This window comes from Mustela lutreola, chromosome 4 (assembly GCF_030435805.1).
Source record: "Mustela lutreola isolate mMusLut2 chromosome 4, mMusLut2.pri, whole genome shotgun sequence".
Taxonomy (NCBI): Eukaryota; Metazoa; Chordata; class Mammalia; order Carnivora; family Mustelidae; genus Mustela; species Mustela lutreola.
In genome coordinates this window covers 28,763,167-28,779,414 of record NC_081293.1, presented here as the reverse complement: position 1 = coordinate 28,779,414, position 16,248 = coordinate 28,763,167, and the positions used below count along the sequence as shown (strand labels likewise).

Sequence of the window (16,248 nt, the reverse complement as noted above, 5' to 3'; positions counted from 1 at the left end):
TTTAAAGCTGCTAAGACCTTTGTACAACAGAGATATCAATTGGATGACAACTGTCGATGGTTTTATCTACTTGCTGGCCATAATTCAGTTCCAGGGCACCAGTTAGAAACTCCTGTGCTGGTGCACCTGGCTAGCTCAGTGGAACATGTAACTCTTGATCTCAGGGTTTTTGAGTTCAAGCCCATAGCAGATACAGAGATTACTTAAGAATAAAATCTTTAAAGGGGCACCTGGGTGGCTCGGTTGGTTAAGCATCTGACTCTTGGCCTCAGCTCAGGTCTTGATCTCAGGGTCTTGATCTCAAGCCCCATGTTGGACTCCACTCATGGAGCCTGCTTAAAAAAATAAAATCTTTAAAAGAAATTGTGCTGTAGAGTGTTGGTACTTAAGAAGCAGTACAGCTTCTTGTGTTTAAAAGCATGGCCTCTAGAACTAGTTTCCTCTGCATGCCTCAGTTTCCTCCCCTCATCTATAATGTGGGGATAATAACAATTCTATTTCATGGGGTTGCTGTGAGGATAAAATGATGTACTTTTAAAAGACTTATTTATTTACTTGAGAGAGAGAGCAAGCGTGATCAGGGAGAGGCACAGAGAGAGAGGGAGAGAAGCAGACTCCCCACTGAGTGTGGAGTCTGATGTGGGGCTCTGTCTCACAACTCTGACATCATGACCCAAGCCGAAATCAAGAATCGGACACCACAGGTGCCTGCGTGATTCAGTTGGTTAAGCATCTGCCTTCGGCTCAGGTCATGATCCCTGTGTCTTGGGATCAAGTTCCGCATCACACTCCCTGCTTAGCAGGAAGCCTGCTTCTCCCTTTCCCACTCCCCCTGCTTGTGTTCCCTCTCTCACTGTGTCTCTCTGTCAAATAAATAAGTAAAAGCTTTTTTAAAAAAAAAAAAGAGAGAGAGAGAGAGAGAGAGAGACACTCACACCCAAGTGCCTCAGAATTAAGTGATTTAATGGAAAACACTTTGAATTTTACAGGACACTTACTAAGTACTCAATATGTTCTCAGTCACCACCACCACCATCATCATCATCATCATCATCACAGATGTTGTTTACAAGCACTTGCCTTTGAGATTTGTTTCGTATGTTCATTGAAAGACAGCTGCCTAGTAAAACAATGCATCTGCTTTGCACATACAATCAAATTCTAGTTTGATTACTAGTCAACTAATCCTCTTTCTAGTCTTAAAACTTGGAATAAGCTTCTAAAATTGGGACAAAAAGATTTTTGCTTAGTGTTGACACATACACTTTTAACACAGTTGTAGAAACTATTGCTATTATTTTATTTTGATGATGTTGATGATGATGATGATGATTACTATAGAGATTACACTTTGGTCCCTGAATAGCTATAAGGTATTAGTTAGGCGAACTCCAAATCTCTCTGTCCTGGCCTCTTGCAAGCATATACTCTGGAATTTTTTAAAGATAAAAAAGAAAGCAGAGAACACAAGTTCTTAAATATTTAGAGTCCTCCAAAAAGTCTTTGTAGAGATCTGTAAAATCTCAAAGCGATTTAAAGATAACAACACAATTAATACTTAATTAAAATATATGAAATGTTAATAATAACTTCTTGTATTTCTATATTAGCTCTTTCTGACGAGTAGACGGTGTTTTAGAAATGCTATTCCACTACTCTCAACATTTCAAGGTGACTGTTGCCTCCTGTCAGAAAACACAAAGGAAATGGATAACTTTAGCAAAAAACAAACTTCAAGTAACAGAAGAATAGGAAGTCTGCAGACCTTAAGTCATAAGAAAAGTTCCTCTCCTTGCCCTGTTTCTCCCTAAATGCATCACAAATGCAGCCTCTTACTTCTAGAGCAAGGTGTTAAGCTTTCCTCTGTGCCTCCTACCCCAAGATGAGATATCCCTTTTTTGTTGGGTATGTCCTAACGTCCTATGCTTTGATGCAAGATGAAGGTAGGTGAAGAGATAATGAAGGGAACACATCCAATGGGTTTGCCAAACAACTCCTAAAAGGATAGTCTAACGCAGTGGGATATTATCCTAATCCATTCCACACAGCTCTTGAGGATAGAGTGTATCACTAAATTTCAACATCCAGCAGTAGAGGGCAGCACTGCCCTTCTTTTGCAAAATGCTGAGCGCTCCTAAGAAAAATGACACTCTTGACCATCGTGTCATCGTGTCTGTGTGTTTACTTTAACCTAATGCTTTAGAAAAAGAAACTATTAGAGTTTTTTTCTTATTGTTTAGGTGATTAGGTAGAAAGAACGTCAGAGCCTGTATTGCCTTGAAGTAAATGGTGAAAAACACAGAATATGCTCAGGATATGGGTTCTGTCTAGCAAAGATAAATAGTAGCTTGACCCTGGGCAATCAGATAGGATTATTGTATGAACGGACCTAATTCTCCTGCACTTTCTGGGTAGAAGTCAATCTACTGAACTAGCAGGATGTGGTTTTAAAAATGTGTGTAATTCCTATGGTCTTAGCCAAGATAACTAATTTTAAATCAGGATTCGCAGATTTTATTTGGCTGTCTGTGTTAGATTTCCTCTCTATCAGACCTGGGTCAGATCAGACCTATCTCAACTATACCACTTGTATTATGATCTTAAAGAATGATGTCAGACATGATGGTAAGGAATGTCTTTCATGGGACCATAGTTGGCTAAAGGACTGTGTGTATATAGCAGTAAAACTGAAGGCTCGTGTACTAGTCCTCATTTTATTGCACTGTGATGGGAATTTCTCTGCCCAGTAGTAACAAGAAAAAAAAATCTTTTATTTTGTACTAAAAGTTACTTGATGCTCCTTGGCAAGATGACAGAGAGAAGAGAATAATCTTAACTTTAGCAAATACATAACCGTAGTATCCCTAGCACATTTGGGTTCTGCTCTAACCCTCAAAACTTCCTTGGCAGCAAATCTTCAGTGCTGATTCAAATCAGTTCTACCAGGAGAAAGAGCTGGAAGACAGAGTCTAGTTCCCAGCTCTCTGTGTGAACTTGGAAAAATGATAACCTCTGAGCCTCTGTTTCCTCATCTGTTAAACAGAGATAATGCCTCTGAGATCCAGCAAAAGGGTCAATTTAGAAACCATTAAAATGCTTTGAACGCCATTGAAGTAGCTAATGAATATTTCTGTCACTGTAGCCCAAAGAGATTCCTGCCTTTTCTATAAATAAGATGGTGTGTCTTTTCCCCGCCTGTGGTGACATTATATTACCTGAGTTGGTTCGTTTTCACGGGTACTTAAGTTTTTCCTCCAACTAGACTGCTTGTGAGTTCCTTGAGAACTGAAAGTATCAACGGTACTTCCTGGTATCCTCTATGAGAATATATTTGGTACCTAATAAGTACTCAAATATGGGCTGCTTGATTAAAAGCAAAAACCACAACAATGCAGAATTAACTTTGTATTGAATCGTAGTAAACACACATACACACATAATGTAAAATTTACCATCTTGACCATCTTAAAGTGTGTATACAGTAGTGTTAACTATATGCGTATTGTGGAGCAACAGATCTCTAGAACTTTCTCATCATAGTTATTTCTATTTCAATTTAGTTATTCTTAATAACTGTCTTCCACATCTCATGATGTCCCAAGTGCTTCTCTATTGATTGGGCAAAAAAAAGGGAAAAAAATTACAGGACTGTCCCTCTGTGGCTAGAGATGTATGGAACAAGCTTATCAAGACTCCCACTCTTTTAAATCCTTTCTGCCCTCATTGAGATTCCACCTTAGTCTCTCTCTAATCCACAGATAAGGCATTTTCTACAAATTTGGGATCATAAGCCAGAAAGGGAGTGCCTCTGTAAAATGCTCCTGTAAAAATGTGTTCACAAGTCATTCACATCTAACATGTAATTAAGCATTTGTATAAAGGAAACTATTACATTACAATAGCAACACTTGCCAACTATTTGGTTTTTCAGAATATGTGACTTTTGGTAATGACTGAAAATAAAGTGCTATTTTAAATCATTAATGGTATCATAGTAACACTTTAATTTAGCTGGTATGGGGAGGACTGGGAAAAGGTCCTTCAAAAAGACTCTGCTTTGGCTACCGGTCTATATGCTGTTAGGGCTCTCCCAGGACAGTGCGACAATATTGAACTCTCAGTAGGTGGTTTTAGAAACTGCATCTTCTCAGCACAGAGTTTCATCTAAAGTTACTACTGATAATCATGTCAAATTCATTTGTGGTAAAAAGTTTGGTTTTCTCTTTTCCACCAAGTGAAAACAAAAATAAACTTTAGGTGGATTGAAGGTGTAAACATTTTAAGCTATGAACAAACTATGGAAAATAAAGGAGGTTTTTAAAAATGATATTAGGGTAGAAGATATTTTCTCCATCATGACATAATTTCAGAAGCCATAAAGATAAAAATTGCCTTTGTATGGCAATAGATACCATAAATAGAAATATGATGACTTGGAAAAATTGTCTGGAATATGTTTACCATGCGTATCACACCTGTTATATGCTCAGTGCTTCCTTGTATTGATAGAAAAATGAATTAAGGATATAAAGAATCAATCAAGACAGAATAAATACAAATGGCCAATAAACATACAAAAAAATCATCCTTATTACTAAATTGAAACCCCACCAATTCATCCATTTTTGTTCATTAGACTGATAAAAACTAAAAGTATTGGTAAATGATGTCATTGAGAATGCAGGAGAAAAGGCACTCTTGTGTGCTATTGGTGAGGGTGTTGACAGATGAAATGCTTTCTTACACTACATTTTGACAATATCACTCAAAATTAAAATGGACATATCATTTTACCAAGCAAGTTCTCCTCTAGGAATCTATCTGAATGAAGTTTATACAAGTTTGACAAGATAGACAGGTACAGAGGTAAACAGCTGTGCATTGCAGCATTGCTTTAATAGAAAAATACTAGGGGTGCCTGGCTGGTTCAGTCATTAAGCGTCTGCCTTCAGCTCAGATCACCATCCCAGGGACCTGGGATCAAGCCCCGCATCTGGCTCCCTGCTTGGCAGGAAGCCTGCTTATCCCTCTCCCACTTCCCCTGCTTCTGTTCCCTCTCCTGCTCTCTCTCTCTGTCCAATAAATAAATATTTTTTAAAAAGAAAAATACTAAATGACAGAATTTCCAACAAATGTGTCATTTTATAGTGTAAAAAAAACAAGTTCTTACTCAAAACATAACAGATTTGAAAGAGATGTCACAAGGATACAAAATTAAGATAGTCTCTAACAATGATAATTAGAACAGGAAGAAAAATCATTGTCCAAAGCACTACAGATATTACCATTTAAAACTTCAGAAGTTATGAGGAACTACTTTCACTAAAGAGCAATGTTGTGTGCTATAGTTTAGAGTTAATCTGGAAATCGAGAGAACTATCAAAAATCACATATTAATAAAATAGTGATTTTTAAAAATATAAATCCCAGACTCTGTATCCCAGGACCTAAAGAAAACAGTTCCCAGCACCTAGTAGACAATAAATACTGGCTAAATGAATGAATGACAATGACACTTCCATTAGGGTTGTCCTAAGACTTGATGCAAAACTGCCTAAGGATTAGTGGTGATATATAACAAGTGTTTGGGAGATAAGAGTTCACTGCCTTCCTGGAGGCCTGTTGGTGCTTAATAATTGCCTGGCACATTATAAGAGTTTGTTTATTTAAAACTATGTATATAGTGCTTCCCATATGCCAGGTACTGTTTCAAGTGTTTTACAAACACTAACTCATTCAAATGACAAGAAGCTGAAGTAGCTGGTCTTATCATCCCACTTAAAAGATGAGGCAATTGAAGCAAAAAGCAATTGAGCAATTCCCCCAAGATGGCACCGCTGGACAACGGTGGGAATATGAACACAGAAAGTCTAGCTTCGGGTCCCTGCCCCACTGTGCCATATTTACTAGTCATGTGAGAAAAATTTATCCAATGAAAAAATGAATGTCACTGCTTTTAGAAATTATATTGTGTTTTTCATCTAGGGAGCTCAGAATATTTTATATCAAATCATACCTGAAAGTTAATCTTGCAACTTCCCTTTGAAGGAGAGCATATTTTAAAAACATTTAAAACGTATTATGAGTTTGGGGCGCCTGGGTGGCTCAGTGGGTTAAAACCTCTGCCTTCGGCTCAGGTCATGATCTCAGAGTCCTGAGATCGAGTGCCACATCGGGCTCTCTGCTCAGCGGGGAGCATACTTCTCCCTCTCTCTCCGCCTGCCTCTCTGCCTACTTGTGATCTCTATCAAATAAATAAAATAAAATTATAAAACGTATTACGAGTTCATGAATTGTGTTTGAAAAGACCATGGGCGGGCCTTGTTCCTGGTGATGAAGTCACTATATTTGCTTTCTGATGTCACAGAATTTCCATACAACAGTTTAAAGTTCTGAGCATAAAGACACCTTGCTGTAGAAATGGAAGAGGCATAAAGGCTTACAGAGAACAATTATATAACAAGATCAAATTATTGAAAGGGGTAAGGAGGTGTGAGCTGCAATCTTCCACGTGACTAACTCATTGGCTCTCCTTTCCAATTGGATCTCTTCTTTCCAATTAGGAATACTTCTGTACTAGGCTTTGCAGACTTTATTTTTTCTTTTAAGATTTTATTCATTTATTTGACAGAGAGAGAAATCACAAGTAGGCAAAGAGGCAGGTGAGAGAGAGGGAGAAGCAGGCCCCCCACTGAGCAGAGAGCCTGATGCGGGGCTCGATTCCAGGACCCTGAGATCATAACCTGTGCCAAAGGCAGAGGCTTAAACAACTGAGTCACCCAGGCGCCCCTAGGCTTTGTACACTTCTTGAGAGATTTTTGTTTGTTTTAGTTTTAATCTAATTTAACTTCATCTCATAACATCATATTCATGATTTACTCATTCATATATTCAATTCATTTAATTAATATTTATTGATCATCTACTATTTGCCAGGCATAGCACTGGGTGTTAAGGATAACGTGAACAAAAACAGTCCTCGTCCTCATGGCTTCTCTAATCTGATGGGCAAAACAGATAACAAGAACACTGCATACATGAAATTATGAACATCACAGCCATGAGAAGGGCGACATACCTTTGTGGAAAAGGCACATGAGAGTATATGAAATGGGAAATGAATCTAGTTGAGGTCAGTTCTTTCCCTCTCAGAATGTTTCCTCCAGCATAGATACCATTCCTCTTCTACTTCCCATCTCAGCAGCACCTCTTAGATCCTGCAGCTCGCACATATTAATCTTCAATTTATAGAATCCATTTGACAGCTAATATATTGAAGAGAAAATGACCCATTAAAAATAATACCTTTATTACATCATTATTGCTTCTGGCTCTTTTGTTCCAAAAGACAAAAACAAAAAAGGTCACTTTTAAAAAATCTAATTTCCATTAGTAAGATGTATTTTTTAATTTGAAGAATGAATTGGTTTCATTAAATGATACATGAACATGCCCCTGTTTAGGGCATGGAATTCTAAGATGAGGGCTTCCTGGTTTAGCTGATGCAGAAGACAGGTTTCTTTGCCCTCCATCCTTCCCCACCTGTATTCCCTCTCCCTTCGCTTGTCAGTCTGATGACACCCTATGTTTGCTGCTGGATTGGGTTCCCATTGTATTTAGCTCATTACCATTTACCTACATGTTTATTAATCAGAGAGTGTGGTCCTTGGACAAGTGTGTGGACCGGTGGCTTCGGTGTCATGTAGGTGCTTGTTAGAAACGCAAAATCTCTGTCCCCACCCCAGACCTACTAAGGCAGGATCTGCATATAGAAAAGATCCCCAGATTTTTTTTCTAAGCACATTAAAATTGAGAAGCATCATTTTATCCCTATTAGCTTCCAAGAATGTAAAATGGACAAGGTCATTCCTGCTCAGCCCACCTTGTTCACAGCTTTGAATTAAAGAGGCTCTGAGATTTCAAAAAGCAAAACAAAAGACACTTTCAAGAGATAAAAATGCTATGTAACTATTAAACATCAAATTTAACACTATTTATTTTCACCTAGACAAGCTGATGTATTAAACCTGTTTTAAGAGGAAACAAAGATTACTCCTGATCATTAGATGGACTCTGTTCCTATAAAAATTTGTTGCACTATCTTAAAATACCCCAGCGTTCTGTTCTGTTTTGTGTAATGTATAGATCAATGATCCTTGCTGCACATGAGAATTTTCCGATGTTTTTTCCTGAAAATCCAAAGCCTGAGCCCTACTCTCAAAGATTATCTGATTCAGTGGGTCTGTGGTACAGCTTGGACAGATACACTTTTTAAAGTTTCCCCAGGTAAATCCAAGGTACTGCTAGGGTTCAGAATCCTTGACAGAAATAATAAGAGATGAAGAGAGTTAGACCTATGTAATAAACATAGAAGTAGCAACTGCAATGGTTTTTAGGAATACATTCTACAAGAATATGTGTGCAAAGAGCCTTGTTGCAGCATTATTCTTTTTTTTTTTTAAGATTTCATTTATTTATTTGACAGACAGAGATCACAAGTAGGCAGAGAGGCAGGCAGAGAGAGAGGGAGGAAGCAGGTTCCCTGCTGAGTAGAGAGCCCGATTCGAGGCTTGATCCCAGGACCCTGGGATTATGACCTGAACCAAAGGCAGAGGCTTTAACCCACTGAGCCACCCAGGCACCCCTGCAGCATTATTTGTAAGAACAAACGTATGGGAAATGATTTTAATGTCCATCAATTAGCAAATGATCACGTAAGCAGGAAGCATCCGTATAACACAATAATACAATACTGTGCTAATGTTAAAGTGAATGAGGAAGACATACCTCCTGCCATGAGAATATCTCCAAGATACATACTATGAAAATTTTTAAAAGTTACCTAACAATGTGTGATAAATGATCTCATTCATGGGAAAAAACAAGTGTGCATATATATACATACATGGATATGTCACTGTTTAGAAAGATCACTGAAGGATACTTACCCATCTGCCGACAGTGGTTACCTCTCGGAATAAGCATGGGTGGTTAGGGGACTTACCACTCTGTAAACTTCTAAATATTTTACAAGAATGTATTCATGTGCTCCTTGTGTAAGTACTCAAAATACATTCCAGGGCTGCTGGCTGTCATACCATCCGTAATCCTGGATAATCGACTATTTAAACTAATTATTATTTTAATATCATAATCTTGAATATCATTGTACAATAAATAGTACAGTGGCTGACAAAAAAGAAAACAGATCTATAATACCCACACAACACAAACACGGCTGGGACATAGAGCATTTCTGGTATTTGACTTGTCACTTCTCAACTCTGAGATGACTGGAATTATGTCATTCGGACCCCTCAAGATCTCATCCCATTCGATGTTCTACTGGACACTGACTCTGAGGACCGCTCTAGTTCCTTGAGTTAAGAACCCCTCCAGGCAAGCGGATCCCACTTCTAGAAGGATCTCTATATTAGCATTCTGTAACTTCTCCCTTGTCCAGCCCTAGAAATCATGAAGGACAGAAGGCCGCCTACAGCTCAGCCTTGCTGAGAGCCAGGCCTCCTCCATTTTAGGTCATCGGGAAGAGCGGGCAGTAGTAGGAGGGCTGTGCGTCCTGTCTCGGGAAGAGTCTCCAAGCCGGCTGGGACAGCTCTTCCTCTTTGAAATGGTGAGTAAGCCCTGGAAGTGTGTAATGAGAGAAATTGCTTACGAATCTGTCCCTCTCGGCCCCAAGCCACTTCTTGCTCTCTCAGAGAAACAGGAGGATTTTACACTAATAGCATTGGGATAAAGTCAGCGTGGAGGCCGCTTGACAAAGAGCAAGCTTCCAGCCCTGAGTGGGGCCCTGCTGACAGCTCCTTAGAAACTGTCTCTCTCCCGAGCCCCCTTTCATTACTTCAAGTCCCAGAATCTGACAGAGTTTGATGGGGAAAACAAGGCAAGAACATCCCCTGCGGCAACCAAGTCCCCACCGATCACTCTGTGTCTGACAGACAGGGAGAGTCGATGTCACCTACAAAACGTCTCCCTCACCTGAGTCGAGTGTGCCCTAAGAAGCCCTGTGGGAAGGATCCCAGCAAGACCCACCTACCCCGACTTAGACTTCTCTGGAAAGAAAATTATTGTAACCAGACAGTTCCTGGAATCCAAATGCCCCCTCTAGTCCCCAGAAAAGTGCGTAACATCTCAGGACTCCAAGGCAGCTACGCTTTGATTTACGAAAGTCTTTTCCCGGGTTACACCCTCCATGTGGTCTTTGAGAGCTGGGGACCGTATGAGATCTGAGAAGTCAGTCTGCAATTCCGAGCAGAGTGTCTGGAACTCCAACCTTGCCAAATTACCAGGGGGTGGGTGTGAAGAAACCAAACGCCGCTGTGCTTCAGACTGTGGTGAGAAAACATGCTGCGGGCTCTCCGACAGTAAATTCACCTCAGAAAGGGCTCTGAAGTTCGTTTAAAATGCAGATCCTGACTCAAAAGGTGGGGGGTGGGTCCAAGGAATCTGCCTTTTACAAACTCTCTAGGGGAGTCTGGATGAAGGTGATCCCGGGACCCCACTTTGAGAAACACTGCTGCTACTGTGCCAGCACCTCCAGCCAGGGCTCGTAATGGCACACCTCTTGGCCAACAAATGTCAGCAGCTCTTTCCATTGGAAGTGGAGCCAACTGTCTCTAGGCTTCTCCTGCAGGTACCAAGAGTCCCCAGAGGCCACTCCCAGCAGAGAGGCATCGCCAAGACCCATCATTCAGAGCCTCCAGTAGAAGGCAACACTCAACAAAGAGCTGCTGAGCCCCCCACTGCCACATGGTCCTAGTAGCTGATTTGAACCAACTGATTTTTATTAGATCACGGTTTTTTTTTAACACCACTGTGCATCGGAATGACACAGGGCAGCTTGGTTAAAGTCCACGGACCCAGGCCCCATCTCAGAACCACCCTCAGGATGGAGCTGGATGAAGTGGTAGTTTAACAAGCTACCAAGTGATATAGATTTACTCCAGAGCTTTCTTTTCATCTCTAAGAAAAGCATCATAAAATTCCAGCCATGGCACTGCAAAAATTGAAATCTAAAACATTAATTTTTAAAAAGATTTATTATTTTAAAAAATATTTTATTTATTTATTTGACAGAGAAATAACAAGAGAGGGAACACAAGCGAGGAGAGTGGGAGAGGGAGAGGCAGGCTTTCCGCCCAACAGGGAGCCCGATGCGGGGCTCGATGCGCGGCTTGATCCCAGGACCTTGGGACCATGACCCGAGCAGATGCTTAACAATTGAGCCACCCAGGCATACCTATTTACTTATTTTAGGCAGGGGGTCTCCCAAAGCAGACTCCCTGCTAAGTGCAGAGCCCAGAAAATTCAGGGCTCTGTCCCAGGATCCTGAAATGGTGACCTGAGCCAAGACCAAGAATTGGCCACTCAACCAACTAAACTCCACTCTTGTGCCCGGAAATCTAAAACATCATTAACACTGAAAACAATTGGTTCTCCTTCTTTGCTCTTTTAATGTCCCTAATAATTTTCTACCCAAGTATTCAAATACTTTCCTAGAGGAAAATAGCTACTAGACCATATGACTTGCTAAGTACCAATATGCTGTGGTTTAAGAAAATCTATACTCAAAAATCCAAACTCAAAAAATCCAAAAGATTTTTATCATGACAAAAATATAGTAATAATAACTAATATTTATTCATTTCTTACTATTTGCCAGGTACTCCTCTAAGCATTTTTTGAATGTTAAAATAATGGGGCACCTGGTGGCCTCAGAAGAGCATGGGAGTCTTGATCTCAAAGTCATGAGTTCCAGCCCCACATTGGGTGTAGAGATTACTTAAATGAGTAAATAAAAGCTGAAATGTTAAAACAACTAGCATTTATTGACCATTTGCCTTGCAATGAAAAAGATTATTTCATTTGTCTATCATTTCACTTAAGCATATTAGATGGAGTAACAGAAAAGGACACTGAGGCACAAGCAAGTTAATTTACTTGTCAGACTTTGCACAGCTGTGAAGCAGTAAGGCTGTCTTTGAATCCAGAGACCAATTCTTAACCATTTTATCACCTTGTTCATGTTAATCATAATAGTGTTTTAGTCAACATATCCATCATAAGGCTAGTAAGTGCCAGTATTGGGGGTTATGTTCTAAGTACACAGTGACAAACAAGATGAATATGGCACTTGCTTTCACAGTGTCCATAATCTGCTGAACAATCCAAATGGGTAAACAAGTTATTCATTGCAGTGCGAGGAGCGCAGTACCAGGAAATCACGGGTCAGGGGATAAGACACACAGCCTAGTCCTGGAGGAGTAAGGAGTAAGGAAGTTTTCTCATGAAAAGCGAGGCATGACTGAACATCTAGAGGATGAGTATGATGAATTGGCCAAGAAAAGAGAAGGTGAAGGGAGAGTCAGGGCTGAAGAGAGCAGCTGCCACAGGCCTGGTGTTGAGTCCATGATGCAGTGCGTCAAGGATATGAAAGTGATGGAGCTGAGGGGAGTGATTTGGCCTCAACCGTTTACTTGTGAATCACAGGGAGATCGTAACACCCAGGGAAGGGAGAAGCCAGAGACCTTGGGATCACCAGCCTTCTGGGCTGGAAAGAGGAGGAGCCCCCAGAAGAGATTCAGGTTGTGGAAAACAATGAGATGTGACTCAATTTCCCCAAGACCACAAAGCTAGGAAGTGGCAAACACAGAATTCAAAATGTCTCTATCTTTCCAAAGCCATGGTCTTAACCATTATATCTCCTAAATATTGTTTTCCTTTTCTACCTAAAATTATGGTTGATATAAAAAATTTTTATTTATACATATTTTTCCAGTAGCTCATTTCTACCAAACAAAGCTAAAAACAAACAAACAAATAAACAAAAACTTGTCAAGAAATTGGTTTCCTGGATCCTTGAATTGAGTTAAGGAAGCAAACTCATGAAACAGGCTTCTCACTGCCTCCTCGTCTCTTTCCTGGTGTGCCCCAGGAAATCCCTTCGTTCTACCGAAGAATGTCTCCTAGGGCATAGCTATGTATAGCCCATGGGCAAAGGCTTAGGATTTCTCTTCAGAGGTCTGCCTGTGTGGCACCAACGCACTTGTACAAATCCAGGAAACATTCAGGCATCTGGAATTCTCCAAGGCACAAACCAAACATTAGTAATAATCTTGTTCCCCACCACATGTGTGTCTTCTCCAAAAGGCAGATTAACGAACACTCTGGCTGCTTTAGTTAACTATTTATTATTTTATTAAAGCAATACATATAGGGACGCCTGGGTGGCTCAGTTGGTTAAGCAGCTGCCTTCGGCTCGGGTCATGATCCCAGCATCCTGGGATCGAGTCCCACATCGGGCTCCTTGCTCAGCGGGGAGCCTGCTTCTCCCTCTGCCTCTGCCTGCCATTCTGTCTGCCTATGCTCGCTCTCTCCCCCTCTCTCTCTCTGATAAATAAATAAAAAAAAATCTTTAAAAAAATATAAAAAAAAAAGCAATACATATATATATATATATATGTGTGTGTGTGTGTGTATATATATATAAAATTAAGTGCAGAATATACAACAGTTCAGAAGTTATAGAGTGAAAATAAATTCTCACATTTTCCTGCCTGCCTGTCTCTTCCACTCCATTGCCTATAACCCCATTCCCAGAAATACCACTGTTAACAATTCAATATATATCTCTATGTGCATTCTTCTACACATATACAGAGTTCTTAAATGGAAAGGATCACATTATCTCTCCATAGACCCCCCCACACGTGAAGGTGACGTTCTTTTTTTAACCCGTTCTCCACTGATGGCTATTTGTATTCTTTCTGGGGATTTTTTGGCCTGCTCTTACTCTACAGAGCATGAGGGCCCCTAAAAGAATGTTGTTTGGCCTCAACTTTGGACCGATCATTTCTCTGAATTTGCCATTGTTTGTCCTTACATTTCCTCCCTTTTTGAGCTTGGTGGATGCTTCTCTCCTGCTGTTCCTTCTAATCAGACTCCTACTCAGTGTAAGTTATGTTTGCTGCTTTAAAGATCTCCTTACAGAGTCTAGGACACTGGAGGAGGTAGGTTCAGCAAATAAACAAACTATTGTCCTAACTTTACGTTCTTATTCTAGAGGATTTTGGAGACACGGGAAAGAGTTCACTTGTTATCTGGGAATCAGCTTCAAAATCTCCTTAGGTTTGAACTGCGCTTTTCATTTCCTTTCAAAGAGCACCCCAGACAGAGTTGGACTGACTGTATTTAAAGTGAAGGCATAGCCTACAACTTCCAAGAGATTTATGTCTTCTACAGTGTGTTGGGAAGCAAAATTAACCGAGGAAACAATTAGAGTGCAGCTGAGTGTTAATTATGTGATTATGTGTTAGGAGTGCCTGGGTGACAGAGTTCAGGGAAGACAGAGCTGGCAGAGTTCTCTGCCTTCAAGGGGAAAGCTCTTGAGCTGGGATAGGAGGCAGGAGATGACATTCAGAGAAGTCTAGGCAGAAGGTGGAAGGCTTTTCAAGTACCTGGTAACAGTTCATACTTTTTTTTTAATCTGACCCTTTTTTAGTTTTTGTTTAGGATTTGCCGACCCACGTGAGAACCTTAGCTTGACGAGGGCGAGGACCATGCCTTGCTCACTCCTGGATCCCTGGTTCCTGCAACAGTGCCTGACACATGGCAGAAGGCCCATGGGTACAAGAACTGACGAATGAATGAGCACATGACCCTGGGGTGTGCGAGGAACTGTGGGAAGAACGCCCTGTCTGGGAAGAAGTGTGTGTCCTTGAGGAGTGGGGAACTCTCCAACAGACCAGCAGATGGGGCACCTAAGTAGGCCTGCATGGGATTCAAACCACGGGGCAGGTGAACCTAGCTGAACAGAGTATGGGCACCACTGACAACTGCCAAGGACGACTCTGTATAGAGTGCAACAGGGGACTTGAATCTGAAATTAAACTAAAGCACAAACTAAACAAAATTGTTCTGCACTGTGCTTGGTCAGCCAACAGCTATGCTTAAAAAAGAAAAAAAGATCTGTTCAGTTCTTGTTAAGATCACAGTAAAATGTTAATGGGATCACAAGACTTTTATGAATATCTTCAACGATCACCTTCACCTTTAAGCAGATAGGTTCATCGCCTCATATTGAACCAGTTATCTACTAAAAACTATCTTGCTGTTGTCGTTCACCCATAAACTGTTGTTCTGTAGATCTTTTCTGTCTCATACTCGCACCATTGATTATTGGACCTAAATGCAGTGCCTCACATTCATGGTACATCCTATCTTATTGATTTTAGACTATCTTTCACCTTATGGAATTCATTTTAAACCTTGATCCTATCATCAATCACAGTATTCCTCTTAGCTGGGTGTAATTCATATGTGTGATCTGCAATCCCCCAAGGTCTGGGATGCCTGGAGGTAATTTCGAGAGCTCTAAGGGGCGGGGGGTGTCTACCAGGGGACACACCACCAGCCAAGTATAAGAAAGAAAGATGTATTCACAGACCTGTACCCCTGGGGATAAAAATATATGTTTATGAAAAATAAAAAATTTAAAAAAAAAAAAAAGAAAGAAAGATGTGCGGCCCTATGACTGCAGATACGGGGCACAAAACGGTGTGTGGGGGGGGGGGGGCGAGTGTGGGCCTGGGAGGGAATAACTGCTAGACCTCCCTCCAGGTTAGAGCAAACCGAGTCAGACTCTCCAGTGGACGCAACCCACAAAGGGTTTCTTCTAGGAAGAAGCATTTTAGAAGTAAAAGTTGGTGGGGGGGAGTAGCTTGACCTGTTTTGAAGCAGGCAGGGAGGGGAAGGGGCATTTTGGTCCCTTTGGAAGCCAAACTGGCGGGGGGTGGGGGGGGGGTGTGGTGGTGAGAAAAGGATGAGCTCCTCCCTCCCTGCTGGGCGGGCTGCTTTGACTATCCTTCCCCTCCAGCTCTGGCCAAGAGATCCCGCTTTGTGTGTAGGATGCTTCTCCCCCACTTAGTCACCCTGCAGGTTTTTCGCTGGAACTCTGCATCCCCGAGTCTCCTACGCGCCTCTCCCGCACTCCGCCTCTGCTGTAAAAATCAGTTCCTACTGGCTTCCCTCTCCAGTTAAGGGTACACGTTCCATCTGCTCCCGGCTCGCACACCCACCCGCCGCACCCCTCCCGCCGCACCGCTGCCCGCTCCCCTGCCTCCCCCGCTCCACCCCCTCCCCACGAACGCTATCGCCTCCAGCAGCTCAGGAGCACAGATGTTTTCACCCTGCCGCGGCAGCACACGGGTATTTTCCCAGTGTCTCTGTGTG

General features: G+C 41.4%; 1 long non-coding RNA gene across 1 annotated transcript; it reads left to right on the top strand.

The window, feature by feature from the left end:
• The first annotated feature begins 6,403 nt into the window (after positions 1–6,403).
• LOC131830284 (uncharacterized) lies at positions 6,404–15,725 on the top strand. The gene is made up of 3 exons (XR_009353098.1): positions 6,404–6,482; positions 9,537–9,631; positions 14,519–15,725. It is a non-coding gene; the product is annotated as an uncharacterized LOC131830284 (long non-coding RNA).
• The last annotated feature ends 523 nt before the right edge of the window (positions 15,726–16,248 follow it).